Below are 7,438 nucleotides of genomic sequence, written 5' to 3'. Positions count from 1 at the left end.
GTGGTCGCTGGCTGATTGTTGCTGCTGCTGTCGTGTAGTACACGGAACAGTCTCTAAGAGAAACTGGACCGAGACAAATTTGTTGGGTATGAGTTAAAGCTATTTATAACAAACTATCGGCTCCCGAAGGCTTCAGTTTAATACTCTATCACGTGACCTTATTAGGGGCTGTGATTGGTCAGTTTGCGTTCTGGCGGGAACGGTTCGAAGAAGTTGCCGATTCGAATAATAATCAGTCACGTGATGACAAGGAATGGGTTCTCTACTACGCTCGCGTTTATTTATATTTAAATGAGAAGATTGTATGTAATGGCGATAGTAGTTTTGTATCTAATGGCGATAGGTAGTTTTGTATGTAATGGAGATCGAGGTGTTAGTTTCACTACATTATAATCTTACACGGCTTAACATCGGATGAGGTTAGCTAAGTGATTTCCAGAGTCACGGCCTCTGGGCTGTAGAATTCGCCCACTCTATAATGAAATAGCATGGCCTCGTTTTCACTCAAATTACGCTGTGTATCGAATCTGACATTTTTTCCCAGATCAGTCTGGGGATTGCAAACCGGGTTGATTAAGCTGTATGTGTGTATGTGTGTGTGTGTGTGTGTATGTATGCATGTGTGTGTGTGTGCACGCGTGCGTGTGTGTATGTATGAGATCTATTTATTCACACGTGCGGATGCACAAGCACGTGCACACACACACGCACGCACACAAACACACACACACACACAAACACACACACACACACAAACACACACACACACACATACAAACACACACACACACACACACACACACACACACGAACACACCTACATGACATCTATGTTTACGTATATATGTGTATGACGGCGAGTGGCTTAATGGTTAGGGTATTTGGCTTACGGTCATAAAGTCATGAGTTCGATTCCTGGCAGCATGTTCCTTGAACAAGACACTTTATTTCATGTTTCTTCGGTCCACTCAACTGGCAAAAATGAGTAGTATCTGTATTTCAAACAGCCAGCTTCGTAACATACTGTGTCACGCTGAATCTCCCTGAGAACTATGTTATGAGTACAGGTGACTGCGGAGTGTTTTGTCACTTTCACGTTAATTTCTCGAGCAGTCTGTTTCGTTGATCAGATCAACTGGAACCCTTCTCGTCGTAATCGACGGAGTGCCAGTTATATGTATGTGTGTATACAAATACACTCCACAAGATTTTCTTTTATTCAGTTGCACATTGACTTCTTAACCGTGCACATTGACTTTTTAACCCATCTGATTTAATTGCATGCGTCTCCCTTTTAATATGACGAATTTTGTTTACAATATCTCACATTGATAGGAGGTCAATCACTTGTCCATTGTCCGTTCCTGTCCAACCTGTGTTCTACACTTCACCTATTTCATCTTTCATTTCCACTGTGGTCTCTGTCATATCACCAGCTTTTCTGACGCCATATTTCCTTCCTGTCAGCTGAGCATCAAAAACAAATGCGATTCATCAAATCCCATTGCATCATGTGGCAACGAGCATTTGCTATTTTAAACCCCTTCACCAGTGATGTTAAATGAAATTGGAGTTTTGCAGTGGCACTATACAATTTGATTCCTGTAAAACAGCGATGGATGAAACTACACCGGTCGGAATTTTGATAGCACTTAAGATGCTTGCACACCAGTCTTAATAACGATATTTCATACATTTGAAATGGTTAGTAAAGCGTCAGTATAAGGCTAAGTTGATAACATCAGGCTTTAAGTTATCCTGGCAAAGTTTGTCGATGGCTCCACTAGTACATGTTAGCTTGCCTAAATGAAGTATAATCAATTCAAAGTACTCTACAAATAATTAAAAAGTAAACAAGCCCCAGCCATAGTTAAATGCAAACTTTACAAAATTGAATTTCTGGTACACCACATGAAAAGGATAAACGGCACAGTCTTCAAATATTGTGTCATGATGATTCTGCCCGAGAGTTACTTTAAGCGTATACGTGTTTATCTTCCACGACAAATATATTTGTTCCTGTCTTCGCTTCCTGGGGTTGAAGAACAATGTTTTGCAAATTCTGTTGTTACGTAGCAGCTTGACATGCGGTGATTGATATAAAAGTGGATGCGAGAGAATGTACAGAAGTAGACGGCCTTAGATTCAACAAAACTAATATTGTCTAATGATTTTGTCAAGGAAGCACTGTGAGGTAGCGGTACACGAATTGTCATTATATGGTGTGTTAATTACCTTTATAGCGTGGCCTGAGCAATTTATGATCATATATTGAGCATTTTCCGCTGAGTTTAATATGTTGTAAGCATGCATGCGTGAATGCGTGCGAGCATGCGTACGTGTGTGTGTGTTTCTATTTAACGGAAACTGTATAGAAATCTGTCGGGTGGATTGAAATAGTCATTCAAAACGTTAAAAGCTGTGGCTGGCTGATTCTATCCGACAATTACTTTAAGTGCACACTTGTTTATGGAATGTTCAGCTACTTATATGGTGATTCAGGAGCAGATAACTCCGTTGGTTGATCGATTGAACCCTCGTCGTCAAACGATGGAAATCCACCACTACGACGACGACCACCACCACCATACACATATTTAAGAGCGATTAAAGAGCATACAAAACTGTTATATTAATTTTTTGTTTATTTGTCAACGTGTCAAAATGTTCATCGCATTTCCGCGACCTGATCATCACTGACATAATTTAACAGCATCAAATATACAAAGAAACTATAATTGTGACATCTCAAAAAATAAACGAAATGTCAATTTAACAGATTTTTGTGTGTGTGTTCCTAAATGGTTTGAATGGCTCTTCCTCGATGTATCAGGTTGAGTAAAAAGTAAGCAACGTTTTGAACCATGAAGAATTTGTACCGGATTTTTGCAGAGTTTTGAATTTTTTTAAAACATTTTTATTTTACAATTGACTGATAATATAGACATAGATTTGCCCAAATGAATCAATAAATTAAGATTGATATTTTTTTCACCGTTTTTACAATCATCTGAAATGGAACTGTTAAAGCGCGATATTCGAGCAATTTCGCTATTCAACTTCAAAAAAGGACGTAAAGCAGCTGAAACTGCTTGCAATATCAATGAAATATTTGGATAAGAAATGACCAGTGAGTGGTCAGATCGAAAATAGTTTGAACGGTTTCGTAGTGGAGACCTGAGCCTTGAAGATGGTGAGCATAGCGGATGCGCATCTGTCATCGATGACGGTCAATTAAAGACCGTCATTGAGAAAGATCCACGTAAAACCACTTGAGAACTGGCAAAAGAACAAGTTAGCTAGAAAACTGCCTACAACCATTTGCATGCGAAAGAAAAATCAAAACAGCTCGATAAATGGGTACCATACGATTTGAATGAAAATAAAAACATGCGCGGGTATGAAATTTGCTCATCGCTTCTTCTCCGTAACCAGACCGATCCATTTCTCGACCGTATTGTAACTTGCGATGAAAAGCGAATTCTGTACAATAATAAAAAATGTTCTTCGCAGTGGTTGGACCAAAACGAAGCACCGAAAACCTTCTCTAAACCCCCGAGCTCTTCAAAAAAAAAAAAAGTTATGGTGACTGGTTGATGGTGTACTGCTGGACTCATCCACTATAATTCTTAAAACCCGTAAAACCCATTACTGCAGGAACATTGTCATGAAATTGCCAGATTGAACGAAAAACTGCTACTCCTCCATCCCAGATTGGTCAACATTAGAGGGCCAATCATTCTTCAAGACTGCTCGACCACACGTTTCACTTATGACCCTCCAGAAGTTGAGGGAATTTGGCTACAAAGTTCTTCCCCACCCAGCATATTCCCCAGACCGTTCTCCTACCGACTACTACTCTTTCAATCACCTTGATGGTTTCCTGCGAGAGAAGGCGTTCAAAAATCATACGGATGCTGAAAGTGCGTTCAAAGAGTTCCTCAGCTTCAGAGCTCCAGATTCTTATGTTACTGGAATAAACAAACTTGTAACTCATTGGCAAAAATGTGTTGATTGTAATGGTACTTACTTTGATGAATAAAATTCCCGCATTGTTCAAATATATTGTGATGAAGTTCATGTTTCAAAACGTTGCTTACTTTTTACTCAGCCTGATAATTCCGTCAGTTTCAACACACCGACTCAGACTATAACATTTGCTTGACATTTGTAACTCCCAATATCTATCTATCTATCTATCTATCTATCTATCTATCTATCTATCTATCTATCTATCTATCTATCTGACTGTCTGTCTGTCTGTCTGTCTGTCCGTCCGTCTATCTGTCTGTGCATGCATATAGAATAAATGCATGTATGTATGTATGTATGTATGTGTGTATTATGTCATTCAGTTTTATTTAAAGATTTCTTGCCAATAGAGAAAGAGCTGGTTTCTAACTTAGATCCAAGGCTCCTTCATTGGAATTTCAACATCGACAATAGAGTATTTTTGTATGCATGTGTGTATGTATGTATATGTGCAGATTTGTATATCTTGCTTTATGTATGTCTTCTCATACATATACTTGCATGTCTAGACATGCTCATATATATTTAAATGATTAACTTCTGGAAAGTTTTACAGAATTCTTACAGTCACAGTGAGGACTTGAATCTGTAGTCTTCGAATCAGCTTTCTCCTCTCTGGTTTTGAGAAGCCTAATTTCTCAAGATTGGTATTCAAGCAGTGTATCACATATCCCAGTGCTTCTATAACCACAGGTATAAACCTGAACTTGTAATCTGAGTAGAGTAGCTGTAGATTCCTCAATATTTCAGCTCAGGTATTTTGTTTTTCACTGATCTTTAGCTTTATGTTAACATCTGCCCATATACACAATTTCTCTTCTCTTTCTCAATTAGTATGTCAGTTCTCTTATGTTTACATTTTATTGAGGTTTTCACTGGGATATTGTACCAGTACTCCTTTTTTTGTTATGAGTGGCTATGGCTTCTACCATAATGTATGTATTTATGTATGTATGTATGTATGTATGTATGTATGTCGATGAAACTAGTTACTTTTTAAGAGAGCAAAATCTCGATTTTTTCCTCTAAGAAAGAAACCATTTCCACCCTGATTCTTTATAACTTTCGGGATTGAAGCAACAATGAGACTAGATACAAATGCTAAATCGAGGTTAGGGACTCATGCTAGTTTTCATTATATTAACAGCTTCTCTCTCTCTTCATTGTCAAATGTGGAGATGAGAAAGCAGACAACGCTGTTGAGTTGTGGAATAAAGAAATAAAATCATTTTCAAGGAGACCACCCAGAGTTTATGTGGCTGATGTCAGTTTTAGTTTGTTGCCACTACTTAACAAGACCACGAGTGGATAGGGAGGAGAAGGCAGCTGAGTCAATCGGAAAATTCTGGAAACCTTTTTCTATTCTCATGTGTGACCGTCAGAAACTGTATTGCCATGAGATACATTTGGCCGTTTAACCGTTAGGATAATGATACACCATTTCCCGTCTTCTTTACATACTTAGGAGGAAAGTTGTATTAACGAAGCATTCATTAGTTTGAAAGTGCCAACATCGTTTGTAGTTGTGTACTGCACTAGCTTCTGGTACCAGTTTGCAGCATATCCTACATAGTAAAGTTCTCAGATCGACACAAGACCATATATTTGTTGGGTATGTAAAATAAATATTAACAGGCTCTACTTATCAACACAGGAAGTAGAAACAGGTTTGTTAAATGTAGAAGTCAACGTCAGGACTGCGATATTGGGTTTGAAAATGTAAAAATGTAAACTGTGCATAGTGAAGAAAACAAACTGTCTGCTGCTAGACACTAATATATTACTGGTACTTAATTTATCGAGCCCTAAGTGATGAGAAGAGAAGTAGAACCCGTTGGAATTCTAACACGGGATGAAGAAGGTGAATAAAAAAATATTCGGTATTTCGTTTGTTTCATTACGGTTCATGCCATACCATCGCCTTAATCTTTGTATTTAAAATTAGTTTCAAATTTTGGTACAAGGCCAGCAATTTCGGGGAGACGGTAAGTCAATTATATCAACTCCGGTACTCAAATTTTATCGATCCTGAGAGGATGAAAGGCAAAGTCAACCTCAACAGAATTTTGAACTCAGAATGAAAAAACGGAAGAAATGCCGCTATGCATTTTGCCCGGAGCGCTAAAGATTCTGTCAGCTCGCCATCTTACATCATTACACGTAATATTATTTATTTATTAAGGCGGTGAGCTGGCAGAAACGTTAACACACCGGGCGAAATGCCTAAACGGTATTTCGCTTGTCTTTACGTTCTGAGTTCAAATTCCGCCGAGGTTGACTTTGCCTTTCATTTTTCGGGGTCGATAAATTAAGTACCAGTTTCGTGATGGGGGATCAATCTAATCGACTGGTCCTCTCCCCCCAAATTTCGGGCCTTGTGTCTAGAGTAGAAAAGAATATTATTTATTTATTGATTTGATACAAGGCTTTCGCATTTACAAGATCACCTTCTCCAGCTGATTTTAGCTTTTCTAGTAAATCTGGAGGTTTCCATTAACAGATGTATTGGTGCAGTGAACAGACTGATTTGTCTAACGGAGATGGAAGTTCATTAGGTATTAAAATAAGCGGAACCACATTTCTAATACACAGAGCTATCTACAGTTAAAAACTCTCATGAGTTTGACTTGGAATAAGCAATATGGTTATATATTTCACAGAAGCACTAATAAATGATCCTTTCAGATCATTTACTAGTTATGAAAAAGAAAAGCTTGTAGTAACAGAGGTCGATCGTTCAACTGAAAAACTAATATTGACTTCAAATTTTGGCACAATGTAAGTCGATCACAACGACGCCCAGTGCTCAACTTGTACTTATTTTTACCGACCTCGAAAGGATGAAAGGCAAAGTCGACCTCGGCAGAATTTGAACTTAGAAAGCAAAGACGGGCGAAATGCCGCTAAGCATTTTACCAGGCGTGCTAACGATCCCGCTGGCTCACCACCTTCTGGACAACTAATACTAAACATGATTGAATTACACCTGTTCACCTCTAAGAGTGGACTACGGTTTCACATAAGATAGTAAAAAAAAAGTCCTCCAATTTAAAGCGCCCTAAATTCGAACCTTATCAAAGACCTTAATTGATTCAAGTTCATCGAATTTTCCTTTGTGAACACTTAAGTTTTTACTCTGTCCGCGTATTTTGCATTAACTCTTTGCTGTCCCGGATGATGCAGGCTTGAATTAAGAGGAATCTCAGTTAAATACAAACATTTATACATGCATGCATATATACATTCATACATACATACAGGCATGCATGCATGCATACATACATGCATACACACACACATACATACATACATATATATATATATATATGTACATTATATATATATACATATATATATATATATACACACACACACACACACACATATATATATATATATATATATA

The sequence above is a fragment of the Octopus bimaculoides genome, chromosome 11 (assembly GCF_001194135.2).
Source record: "Octopus bimaculoides isolate UCB-OBI-ISO-001 chromosome 11, ASM119413v2, whole genome shotgun sequence".
Taxonomy (NCBI): Eukaryota; Metazoa; Mollusca; class Cephalopoda; order Octopoda; family Octopodidae; genus Octopus; species Octopus bimaculoides.
Note: the sequence above shows the minus strand (reverse complement) of the source record.